The sequence below is a fragment of the Euleptes europaea genome, chromosome 16 (genome assembly GCF_029931775.1).
Source record: "Euleptes europaea isolate rEulEur1 chromosome 16, rEulEur1.hap1, whole genome shotgun sequence".
Classification (NCBI taxonomy): domain Eukaryota; kingdom Metazoa; phylum Chordata; class Lepidosauria; order Squamata; family Sphaerodactylidae; genus Euleptes; species Euleptes europaea.
The window spans coordinates 28,374,110-28,390,099 of record NC_079327.1 but is presented as its reverse complement, the minus strand read 5'-3'; the positions used below and the strand labels follow the sequence as shown (position 1 = coordinate 28,390,099).

At 41.9% G+C, this 15,990-nt stretch overlaps 1 protein-coding gene across 1 annotated transcript in view; it reads left to right on the top strand.

Moving 5' to 3' along the window:
* RASA3 (RAS p21 protein activator 3) overlaps positions 1-15,990 on the top strand; it is a 164,881-nt gene that overhangs the window by 102,191 nt on the left and 46,700 nt on the right. The gene's annotated exons all lie outside the window — the stretch shown is intronic.

The window sequence follows — 15,990 nt, the reverse complement described above, 5'->3', positions numbered from 1 at the left end:
TTCTGCAGGATGCCATGCCCAGTGAACACAGCTTTCATTTTGGCAATAATAGAATGTGCTGATTTATTTGGAATACGCAGAACTTCTAGAAACTTTGAGTAGCCGCCCACTAAGAGCAGGTATGAGTGCTTGCCAGAATCGAAGCCTCTATCTTATTCCATGGAAAGTCTGGGGATTTCACGTGGCAACAGTAGTTCCTTTGGATTACTTGGTCTCTGTCCTGACCTACCATGCATCTTTTAATCATTTGTTCTACGTGCTGGGCCATCTGCAGCTAGTACATGTCCAATATGACCACAGACTGGGGTCCACGTGCTTCCTCCATTGCAGCAAGCTTATTTGTGTAAATTCAAGTAGGGCCTGTAGTTGAGGATTGAGTTGTGGTGTGGATTTAATTTCGCAGGTATACTGTAACCAGTTCAGAGAAATACCTCCAACAAGCTATGTGGCATAACCATAACCCCAGAAAGGAATGTATGTCTCTTGTTAGAACTCCAGGGCAACGCCCACTGCAGGCTACAGCACCAAGCTCTCAGCAAAGCTTGTTGATCAGTAATTTTTTCGGTGGAGAGACCTTGATTATGTATGGAATTCTGAAAAAGATAAAAGCAGTAAGGAAAGTCAGGTTATCCGTTTTGTTTACATGAATTGTAGGCAGAAGCAACACAATTGTCTTCCTGGGTGCAGTATTTTCTTTATAGTGGGTAACTTATCGAATGAGTTGAAGGTCCTGTTCACATTCATATTTTATGCAACCTTGAATTTGAAGCACTGGGTACTGTTCACTGGAAACCTTTTGTATATGGCCCCGTTGAAAAGAGCAGGAAGCATGCAAGAACACAGCAGTTCTGTTGTCCAGCTGCCATTCATTACAGAGGAGCTTGTGTTGTAACATCCATTCAATCTGTGCCAGTACCTTTTTTTGCCCCAAAAATACATTTCAGGCAGCATTTTGAACATTCTATTAATCTGATTCAGCAGAAAATGTTCGATGGGGAGCACCACAGCTATCCCAAATTCCTAACAGGTTTGACTTTTACCAGAGATTGAATGCATCCCTAAACCGTTTTGTTTGTTTGTTTATGAAAGTTTCTATCTGTTAAGAACAAAGCCTGCTATGAGAATCCAGTCCAGTTTCCTTCTCCTGCTGAGGGCCTTTCCGGTCTTTTATTTGATCTTCAGCTGATTTGAGTGCTGCTTTCCTGCTCTGAATGGCCCACGAAGTGGTTCAGTAACCCCTTCACTACGGGCAGCCCGTTCTTGAAGCAGTGTGGGGGGGAGATCTGCAGTGGCTGGGAGTAGCACAGCCGCGCCACCTCCTCAGAGGCATCCTGGCCGCCACAAAGAAAATAGAAGTATTTAACAAAAATGAAAAATGGAAAAAGGGGGGAAATCCCCCGTTGCAAAAAGCGAGGCTGCGCCAGCAAAAAAAGGTGGCACAACCGCACCGCAGATCGAGGGGGCGTTCCCGGGGTGAAAGGGGGTTGGAAGCTGACTAATGTGAGCTCCACCCACAGGAACACCCCCCTCACCAGTGCCTGTTGCCTCTTCCAGGATTTTGCTCCCACCGTGGCTGGGCTGGCGGTGGAGGCTGGCACAGCTCCACAGCTTCCACGTGCCAGCATGTGTGCCACCTGGGATGGCGTGAGTGGACGTTATCCCGAGTTAAATGGGCCCTTATGCCAGTGTGGGGTCACACTGGCTCCTGTGGAGCTTCACTCCCCCCTTCAGGGTTGTACAGTTAGAGTGGGAGTGAGAGTCTAGTACAGATAACAGGAGCCCAGGGAAGATAAGTTTCAAAACAAGCACAATGGGAGAGGATGAAATAAGATCAGGAGCCCAGCAGTGCAAAGCATAATTTCAAATTGGTCATGGGGCTTTCTATGTATAATAAAAATTTTCCTTAATTTCTCTTTTCACCCACAAAGGCCTCCTCTGTGGGTAGTTGTTTAATAACTGGGTGACTGTGCCAATTTAATTTTAATTCTAATGCAACATGTATTGCCTGTGCATATACTTTTAAAGCACCATATCAATATTTGTTAGCTCATTGTAGATTCTACTGTTTCAAAAAGGGAGGATTTCTGCACTACTTGCTTATAGAGAGTACAACCGAGTATAGATAAATGTCCTAGTTCATCTGGACTCTGTCATTTGTTTATGCCCAGACACTCTGGGCTAGTTCATAATGCTTTCTGTCCCTTTACAATTATTAAGGGATTATGAATGGATCAAGGAATCATGTCCTCTCTCCCTCTCGCCAATCCTTTCTCTTTTATATAGGGTTTCTCTGATCACCCTTACAGCACTGTCCTATGCAGAGTTACTCCAGTCTAAGCCCACTGAAATGAATGGGTTTAGTCTCGAATAACTTTCTTTAGGATTGTACTGTTAATTATAGTTTGTCATTACACCACCACTTATGTTAACTAATTCTATCCTGTACTCTTTAATTTTTCTTTCTTTTATACCTCTGTCCATTTGGCATGGCACAATAATTGATAAGCCAAATGAGTTTGGATTTTTTCCCCATCTGGTTTGCGGGAAGTTTTGTAGTGGTTTCTTATGGAGTGGCACAGATTTTGAATATGAGTTTGCATAGGGCTGGCTCAGACATGCCTCTTCATCACTTGTTTATTCCATTATTAATTGATACCTTCCATCTATGAATGAACCATTCCAGGTAGAATTTCATATTGTGCAAACAGAAGTGTGAAAATAAAATCCTCATGCTGCTTTCCTTGCGCTAAGCTAAACATTGTGCATCCCAAGCCTTTCTTCCATTCTTCAAGCCCTTTTTGGGTGCTATGAGGGATAGGAAGGAAAGTGCTAGATGTTGCATAAGATTTTGCACAAGCAGAACTGCACTAAGACTGCTTACATTTTTGTTCACACCCTACTGGATCCAAGCCACTGACCATATAAACATGGCCATTTGTCTCTTGGAAATTTACAAGCAAAGCATGAAAGAAATGGCCTTTACTGTCATCTGTCCTATCATCTGGTATTCAAAGAAATACTGCCTCAGGACTTGGGGGTTGTACTTGGTTACCACGACTAGCAGATGTGCATGACTCCATGACTTTGTCTCTTTAAAAGCTGTATAAGCCAGTGGCCATGGCCATATGTAAAAATGAATGCTATGTGGTGTGTTGAATAGAACTTCCTTGTGTTACTAGTAATAAATAGTTGAAGGAAGAGTCTTTTGAAATATCCTGAGATCTCATTTTATACTCAAGGAATCACGGATGGATTTGAATTTAGGGACTGGCAAAGTGTTTGAAAACTTTCCATGACATGCACAGATTATTCCCTGTGTTACTGTCTTAAAGATCAGTACTAATCTTACAGTCTGTGCCTTATAATATGGCACAGTGTCTTGCACCAAAAAAATTCCTATTTAGTTCCGTGTAGCTATAGCAGATCCTGATATTCATGTTCATAAGAAAAGCAAGTATTTTGGTTATAAGATGCATCCTTACCTAATGTACTCAGGTAGGGATGTCTGATTACCCGATCTTTAGTTAGGATTTTCAAAAAAGTGTCATTGTAGCTTTCCCCCCCTTAAATTCCCTGCCTTTCCTGTTATCCTTTAATTCTATATCTGCATTCAGACTATGATTAAGAGTTTAGACACCTTTTTACTGAGTGATTTTTCACTCAGTCAGTTTTTACTTACTGGCTACCCATCTGTTTCCAGGCTCAATTGCTGGTTCTTACCTTTAAGGCCCAAATGGCTTTGGGCAAGGGTACCTGAAGGATCATCTCCTTCCATACTATCCATACATTGTTACATAAAACTGTCTTTATATTCCCATTTAACTCATTTGCCACTGGCTTAGTATTACTTCATCTTATTATCTGAGGTGATATGCAACCAGTTTTTTCCCCCCAAACTCCCTTGTGAAGCAGTAATGAAACTGTAAAATCTGGAATAAGGAAATTTAAGCACAGTTGACCTCAGTGTTTTACTGAGACCAAAGGAGCTTCTTATTTAGACAGCTGTGTCTGCACAATGGGAATGGGACATGGATCTGTGCCTGACACTGAAAAGGACGCAGAAGCCCTTGCTGACTTGGGAGCGCTGTGCTTGTCGACTACCAGTGCAGTCCCATCCAGAGTTACTCCAATTTATCCTCACTGAAACAGGATTTCAGAGTAAATTTCATACTTCATTTTTACACAAACGGATTTTTGCTTTCCTTCAAAGAAAAAAAAACATTGCTTCCTAAATAAAAACAAGCAGAAAGGAATAACTGGAAGCTATGGAGTGTACTCACAAATCTGTGTGTTTATTCAAAACGCATTCTGTAGGCAAACATACACAGTCTGGATTAATGGGGAAGGGCTGTAGCTCAGTGGTGGAACCTCTGCTCGGCATGTAGAAAGTCCAAGGTTCAATCCCAGGCATCTCCAGTTAAAGGGACTAGGCAAGTAGGTGATGTGAAAGACCTCTGCCTGAGACCCTGGAGAGCCCCTGCCAGTCTGAGTAGACAATACTGACTTTGATGGACCAAGTGTCTGACTCAGTATAAGGCAACTTCATGTGTTCATGAATGCTATTGTTTGGTCTCTCTCAAGCTATCAAGCACTTTCTCTCTTTGAAATCTCCTCTGTTTTCTGAAGACTGAGTAATATTCCTCCTATCCCTCAAGGCTTCTCACCTCTGCTCTACCTCATCTCTAGTTCCAGTTTACAGCCTACACTCTTCCCAAGTGCCTTATTTCATGTTACCTTCATATTTTTCATGTAGCTTGTGACTACAGTTTCCTTTTTTCCCCCCAGTGCTACCAAGTTTGGAGAATTTTGAAAGACTCTCAGATTTCTGCAAGCTTAAACAAATCTGGACGTATTTAGTAAGCACCCCCATTCATATGGTAACCAGTAGTCACCCAGCTTGGATACATAGGAGATTTAAAATATTTAGGAACCCCTTAATGAATGTGCTTATAAGAGAGGCCACAAATCAGGCATTGTTAATAAGTTTCTATGACTGTTTCCACATAAACATTTCCTCTGCTTCAGCTACTAAACTGCAGCGCTTACTAAACTGAGCGTCCATGCATCATTGTGGTCTAATCATGTTCCAAGTGTTGTTTCTCCATCCTTGGTACACTCTTTACCAAAACTGCTTCTTCTTTGCATGTTTTACCAGGTGGTCTAGATGGGAAGATGCACATTATCCAAAGTCCCATGCTCATCACCACTGTTTTCCTTCCCAAGGGCCCCATGGTGCAGAGTGGCAAGCTGCAGTACTGCAGTCCAAGCTCTGCTCACGACCTGAGTTCGATCTCGACGGAAGTTGGTTTCAGGTAGCCGGCTCAAGGTTGACTCAGCCTTCCATCCTTCCGAGGTCGGTCAAATGAGAACCCGGCTCGCTGGGGGTAAAGGGAAGATGACTGGGGAAGGCAATGGCAAACCACCCCGTAAACATAGTTTGTCTAGTAAACGTCGGGATGTGACATCGCCCCATGAGTCAGGAGTGACCCGGTGCTTGCACAGGGGACTACCTTTACCTTTTACAGCTTTTATTTTCATCACTGTGGCACTGGATGGTTATTTTGGGGCTTCTTGAAAAAGAATGGTATTTGTTAGATCACAATAGGATTATTGCATCATAACATTCTACTGCCGCAATCCACTAATTCTACTGAATTTCATTTTTTTATGTCTCTAGCCGAGCAAGAGAGATCTCTTCAATGACGAGGGCTATAGACTTTTCAAAATGAAAAAGTTTGACCGAAGGGTCCACCTGGAGGCTGCAGCTTTATACCTTCAAGCTAAATCTTGTTGGCTCCTTCAACCGGTTGCTTCCAACAAGATTCATTGGATCCCCTTGGGCAGGAGGGTGCTGTGGTACAGCTGAGATTGGGCCGGCAGCTATTCCCTAGGGGAAGGTAGCTGCAATAGCAAATAGAGTAAGTCTCTAGCACTGCTGGTCCCAGGTTCTAACATTAAAAGACTGATACTTTACTGAGTGCAGAGGTTGGGTCTGGGGTCCCTACCCTGTATAACTATCATCTCGAACATGCAAGATGGCCAATTTGGATTGGAACCATGGCGTGTATGGAGAAAGGCTTCATCTTTCCTCTCCGGTTCCATTTCCCAACCTAGAATGGTCCCAGGGGGTTGTTATATAGCCCATTGGGAAAACCCATGTGTTCCTGTGGGATCTACTCCACAAGGAAAGCTTTTAGCACTCCAAATTTCATGTTCTCCCTTCCACTGTAACTCTTTCTGTAGAGGGCACCCAGGGAAATATTTTTCCTTTCTTTCCCCCCTCTATTATTAAGCTATCAACGGATTGGATGGGGATGGAAAGTACTGTCAAGTCACAGCGAACGTATAGTGACCCTTCATGGGGTTTTTAAGGCAAGAGACTAGCAGAGGTGGTTTGCCATTGCCTGCCTTTGTATAGAAAACCTGGACTTCCTGTATGGTCTCCCATCCAAATACTAACCAAGGCCAACCCTGCTTAGCTTCTGAGATCTAATGAGATCGGACTAGCCTGGGGCATCTTTTCCAGTAATTAATATGGTTCTTTTTAATGTTCATGCTGGCAGACATTCTATTTTTGCTCTTTCTAGCTGTAGACATATTTTACAGATTGGAAACTGTAAATGGGGTGTATTGTGCCATTTACATATGAATATCATGTCTTTCATAATTGCCATTTCTAGGTTTTAGGAACTAAAACAAGTATTTCACCAACTCCTTCACTCTATCAAAAATGCCTACTTGGGCAAACATCAGAATGCCTTCAGATCTTCATCATTATTCAACCCCTGCTTTTGTTTATTGTTTTTTTTCTCTTTAAACAATTATTCTGTACATACCTGCCTACTCACTAGGAACTGGAGGAGGGGCTTTTAAAATGGATATGGTGCATACATCTTCCTAAGAAGAAGAGAAGAAGAAGAAGAGTTGGCTTTTATATGCTGACTTTTCCCACCACTTAAGGGAGACTCAAACCGGCTTACAATCACCTTCCCCTCCCCACAACAGATACCCTGTGAGGTAGATGGGACTGAGAGAGCTGTAACTTGCCCAAGGTCACCCAGCTGGCTTCATGTGTAGGAGTGGGGAAACAAATCCAGTTCACCAGATTAGCCTTCACTGCTCATGTGGAGGAGCGGGGAATCAAACCCAGTTCTCCAGATCAGACTCCACCGCTCCAAACCACTGCTCTTAACCACTACACCACACTGGCTAAATAGTGGTAGGGAGTTTCAAGTCCAAAAACTGAACAGTCTGTAGTGTTTTCAATATGTATTCTATTATTTGCTCTCCCCATTCATCTACTGTGCACCTTTTACAAAAAAAAAAAAAAAACCCTGCAGAGGTCTTCAAATATGTATAAGAATGGCTAATAGAGCCTGAATCCTTCTGCTCCACTCAGCCTTCCTCTCACTTAAGTGGTTTTTTTGCCGGAGGAAGAGCCACTTAAGTTGGAATAAGGCTTCTTAGTCTGGAGGAAGGCTTCAAACATTACTGAGTGGAGTGGCAGGATATAAGCCGTTATTTTCAAATTAATGTTTGGAATGTAAGGTTTCAACACTTACAATTATGGGGATTTTTGTTGCCTTTCACTTTAAGGAAATGTTGTGTTTCTTTGAGAAAGATAAGCTTTTATGCCAGTGACTTTTTAAAAAAACCTTTTTAATAAAGTGAACCAGAGTAGACATGGCCAAGTGCCCTGTTGTTGTGACTCGCATAATTTATTCCATATCATAAGCAAGTATTTTACAACAGCAAATTAGCCATCAAGGGCCTAACACCTACAATTTGAAAAGTGTTTAGATAAAACAGAATCTTGCATAATAGCTAACATTCAGGCAACTAGTGATGTAATATATTAATTAGGGCAGGTGGGATTGGAATAGCACGGTTCCAAAGTGCACACTGCTTTCAAAAAGTGTTTTCATGTGCATAAGCAAGAGTAGCCCAATATTGTATTCCATTCCAAAAGATTGCATGGAGCATTTTCCAAAATTACTTTCTTAGGATAGCCTCTTTTAGGATTCTTTCACCCACTAAAAAGATATGCAGGAGATAGGATTTAGAGTGAATATTTGTCTGAGTTCTTTTAACTTCTATATTTTTGAAATCTATAGAATAAGAATTTTAGTAAAAGAAAACTTCCGATTGCCTTAATTCACTGATATAAAAATAAAAATGCATTTACATCGACAAGAAGTAATGTATATCTACCACAAGATGAGTTCAGACATGCATAGGCAATTGTCTCATGATGGCTACATCAAGTGATAAATGATGTTGTCAAACACCATTTCAAATCTCAGAGAGAGCTTGCCTATCATTGGAGTCATCTCAATCAAAACTGTTTTTCGGTGGAGGAAATTCATACATTCATCTGAGCATTGAAAAGGGACACAACAGGTATTTAACATGCAAGTGTTCATAAACTCTATGTGTCAGACAAATGTATTGCGTTAATTATCACACAGAGTACCTCCAACAGGAAGTTGTGACATCCAAAATGCCATATGATTTTGAATCTGTGTGGGTCTATCAACAATATGGTTGCTAGGTCCCCCTGGCCACCAGTGGGGGATGGAGGGGTAGGGTTGCCAGCTTCAGGTTTGGAAACTCATGGAGATTTGGGGATGGAGCCTGGAGAGGACAGGGACGTGAGTGGTGTACAGTGCCCTAGAGTTCACCCTCCAAAGCATCCATTTTCTCCAGGGGAACTGATCTCTGTAGTCTGGAGATGAGCTGTAATTCTGGGGGATCCCTAATCAACAAGCCAGAATGTCAGTTTTTCTCGGTCTGTCCCGTCTATCTAGTGTGACTGGCAGGAGCAAGGTAACAGTCTTTGTTAATCCTGCTGTCTATGGGCGAAAACGCACGGTCGCTTTAGCCTCCTTTATTCCCTGTTTCAGCCAGGATTCAGCCAGGAGCGAACACATGCGTATCGCCGAACATGCATTCAATCCTTGCTGAATCCTGGCTGAAACAGGGAATAAAAGAGGCTAAAGCGACCATGCGTTTTCGCCCAATGATTCTTTTACTTGAGGCATCAGGGATTAAACCTGGCTCTTTCTGCATACAAAGTAAGTGATCTGACCTGGTTTTCTAGTGTCTTGTCAAATCTGCCATGTTGTGCTCTTCTGAAAGCGCCATGTTCTATTTCTGTTTTCTTATCAATTACAGTCTGCAGTTCTAGGGTCAGTCATTTCGAAATTCTCTGGTTAATTACTTTATTGCAATGAAAATTTCAGCAAGCGTGAAGACTTGACTAACCGTGCGACAATATTTCTGCTGGCACTTCTGAAAAACAGGCTATGACCGCTTTTGCTTTTATTGACATTGATAAATGCCTGTGTAATTTTTAATTGCCTGCTAGTCATTTTAGAACCCAGCCCAAAGTGGCTAAGAAAAAGTGTCATTTGGACAAATAGACAGATGTTATATATTCTGCATGCAAAATAGCAAAGCAAGGTTGAGCATTATCCACTTTCATCCATGCTGTCAAATCATTCAATTGGAATACGTTTGTGAAGCCTCAGAATACATAGCCAGCGACCTTAGAAACATGTGGTAACCAATACAGACATTGCTGTGTTATTTTCAATCAATGTTTTCCATTTCTGGTTAACAAAGCACATTTCATTTTTCTGAATAAATACTCATCCTAAACAGAGGGACACCCTTATAAACCTTCTCCCCTGACTTCAGTGGAGTTAGAAGAATATAATTCTTTTTAGGATGGTGCTATAGTATTACTGAAATTCATTGTCACCCCAAACAATTATTACTTACTGTGAGGGTTTTCCCTGAACTTTATTTTTTTTTTGAAGAAGAAGAGTTGGTTTTTATATGCCAACTTTCTCTACATTTTAAAGAGAATCAAACTGGCTTACAATCACCTTCCCTTCTCCCCCACAACAGACACCCTGTGAGGTAGGTGGGGCTGAGAAAGTGTGACTAGCCCAAGGTAACCCATCTGCCTTCATGTGTAGGAGTGGGGAAACCAGCCCGGTTCATCAGATTAGAGTCCACCACTCATGTGGAGGAGTAAGGAATAAAATCCAGCTCTCCAGATTTGAGTCCACCGCTCTTAACCACTACACCATGCTGGGTTCTTATCCTGAGGGAGGGAAGGTTTTATTTGCAACAAAGGAGGCTTTGAGTAGGAAGTAGGGTTGCTGACCTCCAAGTAGAGCCTGGAGTTCTCCCAGAATTACAACTGATCTCCAGACTATAGAGATCAGATTCCCTGGAGCTTCGCTTCGGAGGGCAGGATCTCTGGAATCACATCCGTGCTGACCGCCTTTCGCTCCCCAAACTCCACCAACACCAGGTACCACCCAAACCTCTAGTAATTTCCTAAGCCGGAGTTGGCAAACCCAGATGGCAAGCCCAGAGTGCTTAATCCTTCCTCTGCCTGCTAGTTCTCCCCACAATTTCTCTTCCTGTTCACTTTTTATAATAGTCCAGACCTGTGTTTGCAGTCACCTATCTCTCCCCTCCTTGCTACAGTTCCTGTTCACATGTAGAGTTGCCAACCTCCAGGTACTAGCTGGAGATCTCCTGCTATTACAACTGATCTCCAGCCAATAGAGATCAGTTCACCTGGAGAAAATGGCCACTTTTGCAATTGGACTCTATGGCATTGAAGTCCCTCCCCTCCCCAAACCCTCCTCAGGCTCTGCCCCAAAAACCTCCCACCAGTGCTGAAGAGAGACCTGACATTCACATGGCTTTTGTCCATGCTGGGCCCATGGGTGATCAAAGGTGACCTTTGGATCAAAAGGTGACCTTTCTTCCCTTTTTATCAGTGGGAAAGCTGTCTGGATCCAACCCCATTAAAAGCATATCCATATATGCTTTTAAAAATTCCACCAAATCAATCTTGTAAGCTTTCTTTGTGTATCCATTAAAATTCTTGAAACTTCTCCAGTGAAGAAAATGTAATCTGACTTTTTATAGTTACAAATGAGAATGGAAAGACTTTCTGAATGATTTTTTTTAAAAAAGCTTCAATACTGTTCATAATTTGCTCATAAAACAGTTAAGCTACTAATGAATTGGATCTCTCTCCTAGGATAATATTATGATTGAAAGGAACTTCTTTTCTTGTTTCCTCTATTAAATATCTCAGATAGTGCTTCACTTTCTCAGGACTGCTTCATGTGGGGAGGGGCACCAAGAAGTGGATTTTTGTATTTCTGCTGTGAGTCAACGGCTCCTTGTTGGGAACATTGGAAGGACATAAAAGCAACAGTAGAAATTGTTAGAAACAACAGTAAACACCTCCTGAGAAGCATCAGGATGAAAGCAGATGATACATTGGGAGAACTGTAACTGAATTTCTTCTGCATTTTGCTGCTGTTGTTTTAAGTAAATTGGTACCCATCTTCTCCCCTCCCTTCCAGCGTTGTTAATAATGTGTGTTGGTGCAAGAGCTTCTCCCCCCCCCAAAAAAAAAAACTATAGCCATGCACGTGGTGGCATTTTAGGGTTCCCCCCCTCTTTAGACAGCTGCAATTCACTTTTTAAAAATGCTGGGAAGAGCTGATCATTGGTCCACCAGCAACTCATCTATTTGACCCTTAGATGGTTGCCACTTCTGATGACATGTTTATTTCATGTTTTAGAACTGAGAGTGGGCTTCAGACATTACAGTCTGTGGCAATACCACGGGGACCAGTAGCAGGTGAAGCAAAATTGTATAAAGTGCTCTCCTGTATTCAACAGGAGAGAATTCTTCTTGAAGTAGTATTTTCAGTTGTCAGATATATTAATACTGACATGATTTTCCCCCTGTATGTAATATGGTTCATAGTTTCTTCAGGTTTGATTACTGGGCCTTAGGGAATGAGCTCATGTCTCCTTCCCTAAGTTTCTTTTCCCACAAAGAGCGAGAGAGATTGCAAACAGACTTTGCTCAATTGTAACCTATCCTCTCTCTTCCTTGTTCCCCTTACTATCATTCCGGCATAGAGTAAAAAATGTTATATAAATAGGGTTGCCAGCTCTGGGTTGGGAAATACCTGGAGATTTTGGGGGCAGAGCATGAGGAGGAAGGGGTTTGAGGAGGGGAGGGACTTCAATGCCATAGAGTGCAATTGCCAAAGCGGCCATTTTCTCCAGGTGAACTGATCTCTATGGGCTGGAGATCAGTTGGAATAGCAAGAGATCTCCAGCTGGTACCTGGAGGTTTTGGAAATCAAATAAAGAACACTTATGGCATAAGCATGCTGTTAAGCCCAAAATACAAGGAAGTCAAAGTAATGTTATGCAACAATTTATAACAAGTTCTCACAAAGTTGCAACTGAATAATATTGCACATATTTATAAACTTTTAACAGTGTACATATAGCATGTAGCTACATAAGAATAGATTCATTTACACATGCTGTGTGCTGAATAGTTCCAAACTGAGTATAATTCCACACATTCACAAACTTTTTGACAATATTCATATAACATGTACTGTAGCTGCATGAAGAGTAAGTTCTTATACACAATAAATGTGCTAAATGATATCTTCTTGATGCGAATCTATAATCACGTATATGTGAATCTATAATCACTATATGCGAATCTATAATCACATATAGTACACAGAAGCCGAATTCAATGAGTTTCCGGTAAAAGCCTCATTTCGCATTCGCTTTTTCAAGCTCGGTGATTCTATGGTGTTCTAACAATGGAAACTTTGTTCCTTTCTGAAGGATTGTACCTTCCCTTTTCAAATGGATGGCTGCATATGTCATCTAGAATACCTGGAGGTTGGCAACCCTATATATAAATTAATTAATAGCTTCCCAATTCTGGTTGTTTACCTGCAAGCTCTGTCCTAAGGTTTGTTCATTTACTCACTGTGGAGAGAATCCTAAGGGGAACACAACACCAACATTTAAGTCTTTCTGCTATTTTAGTCTCGAGTAGTTTTAGTCTCGAGTAGTTTACCTGTAAACTCGTATAATAACCTCCCCCAAAGTAGGGTCACCTAAGCTTGACACTGAAGCCATTTTGAATGAGGGCAAAGGCTTCCTTGTTCTACCAGGCATGGAGTATTAATTACCGTGGAAATTATGTCTTACTCCCTTTTATCCTTTGCAGCTGTTTCCTGTCTCCCTGCTAGGAATTGCTCTGAACGGGGCGGGGTGACTTTTCTCAGAGTGGGTTTTCTTAGGCAAGTAGTGGAACGTTGTGTCTAAATACAGCTCCTGGGTCTCTGTCCCCTGTTAGGTAACGTAAAAGCAGCCTGTGAATACAAAGTGATGAAATACCATTGATTCACCATAAATCTGCAAATTAAATAAATGTAACTCCTTTCATAGCTGTCTCATGACTGACCCTGAAGCCTGTTAGAGAGAGGCAACTTATTTCAAATAACATTTTTCATTTATGACAGTTGGAGTCCTTCAGATACTGTAGAGGTTACAAATTAAAGCCTGGTCTTTTCCTTTCCTTTCCTTTCCTTCACCTTCCCACAACCCCCATGTAGTCCAAGATACTTCTTGTTTCTTCTCTGGTGGTGAGAGAGTTAGCAGCTTTTTCTTTCTCATACAACCAAGGTAACATAAGAAGCTGCAGCCCATACAAGAAGACCCCCATACTATCTGAGGTTCATAATACTGCCTAGGCTGATGCTGATTTAGGTGCCTGAGGAGGGAGGAGTTTGGGAATGATGTAGTATGACTTCTGGGTGACTCTCTAGGTATTTTCCCCTAATTTCTATGATAAAGACCATAGAGAATAGGTGAATTTCCTAGAAAGTCACCATGGAGATCATTTTTTTCTCCTGCCCCTCAGTTTCTCTAGGAGATTGGGGATGGAGAATTCCCCACCAGGTTTTAGCAACTGGGAAGCCTACTGAGGAAGAGTGGCACTGGTGCAGCTCCCATGCTACCTGAATAATATGAGTACCAACCAGGCCTTTATCAGTCACATTGAGATGGTGGACAGCTCCACTATTAATGAAATGTAGAATTGAACCCAGTGGTTGGGTTCTGTGAGCTAAAATTGGTTCTTCTTACTCCCTTCCCCTTCACCCAATAGTCCTCCTGTGACACACATCCCAATTCATCAACAGGTATCACAGGACACTCACTGACACATTACTTTTGTATATGATGGTCCCTGAACCCCCAGCAATACCTTGGTCCCCATGGGGCTGCTGGAGAGAGTGGTTTGTACCAGCCATTCAGTTCTTACAAGGGTCTAAGTACACATTAATCAGGAGATCAATTATTGGAATTCCCTCACATTTTTAGGTCTTTGAAGCAATTGCTTCATTGGATCATTAGAAACATTAGGTCAGGGTGATGATGTTGGCATAATTTCCTAAACTGAAATCCTTCCCACCCCTCCAAAGCTGCTGTTAGTTGCAGTGTGTGACAAACATCTTGGGATTATTTTGATTTAAAAAAACCAACGATGGGGAAATGGTTTAACCCCCACTCGCCAGCAATACAACCCCAGCCCAACTCCTTTGAAATTATGGAAAATAGTAAGAAGATCTGATCACAGATTTCCTGCCTAACGTGCATTTTGGACCTAACTGCTCTCAATTGGCCCCTTTTCAAAAAAGCATATGCATGTTATAGACAAATAAGCTCTTCCTGAAAGATCTCTGTTCAGTAGCTTTTTGATTTGTGGTGGTTAATTAAATCAGTGGTATATTATTCAGTTGGTTTTCAGTGGTGTCTGTTTACCAACCTGTAGTGTGAGGATAACTCTTTTATTTTGAAAAAAAGCCTCCCATGAATGAAAAAGGCATCTGTTTGATCTGCTTCTCTCCCTCCCCCCCGCCTTTTAGCTTTACCAGAACTGTGGATTGTAGGCTACTTCTCTGCACTTCAGAATATCCCTGTGATGTGCAGATATGTAAACACTTAAGTAGTAAACACAAGTGTCTGCGCTGAGTACTAGATAAACTTCAACTACAAATCTCTTGTAAGCTCAAAATTATATATTTACAAAGGGTGAAGTGTAGTTTTCCACAACCACAAAGAGAAAAAAATATTTAAAATGGGTGTGATGTGTACTTTTTCCTCCACTGTGTTTTTTTGCATTAAGCACATACACAAATTGCTCATCACCTGCTGGAAGACTTAGGATGGAACTGTATGTTATATGTAGTTATGTGATTCATTTTTGGGGACTTTAATCCTATTCTTTGTTTGCATTCTGAGGCTACAATTTGAAAATATGTTGGTACCCATATCTTTTCCTTTACAATGGTGATAATACACATGAGGCTGCCTTATAGTGAGTCCTTCAGTTGGGTCTTTTATGCATGGAAATTTAATTTTGGGCTCGATGCTCTCTTGACCCACACTTTTCTGATCTGAAATCTCAAAATCCTATGCATGGTGGTTGTTTGCCCCGAAGAAATTCCTGGCGTATCAGGAGTACTGCAGAATCACCAGCAGAAGTCCAGAAGCATCTGAGTCCCTGCCCCTTGAAAACTCTGCTTTGTAATTGGCTGTAGTGTTTATTGTGAGAAAAATGTCACCACCACCCCACCCTGCCAGCTCCACTCTGCTCCCAGCAAGTGGCCATTTTACAACCCAAGTGCAACTAGAAAACAAAATAAGCAACAGAAAGCTAAGCTAAGCCCTGGATGGCAGCCCAGCAGTTGGCTTCCCCTCCCCCATGATTGGAGATTGTGGGGAAGTGCCAGGCCTAGCTACTCATCCCCTGTGATCATCCATCCCAAGTGTGTAGGAGAGGGGAAACAAATCCAGTTCACCAGATTAGCCTCCGTGGCTCATGTGGAGGAGTGGGGAATCAAACCAGAATCACCTCGAGAGGCCAGGGATTGAACCCTAAATTTCCTGCATGCAAAGTAGATAATCTACCAGTAAACCACACACTCTCTCCTAACCTAGATAATTTTTATTGTTCATTTTAGACATGCATGCACACATACACACAAGCCATTAAACAACCCAGAGGCATAAAAATTGCTTAAAACAACCACTGAGCTACCACCCTCCCCCAATTAAACA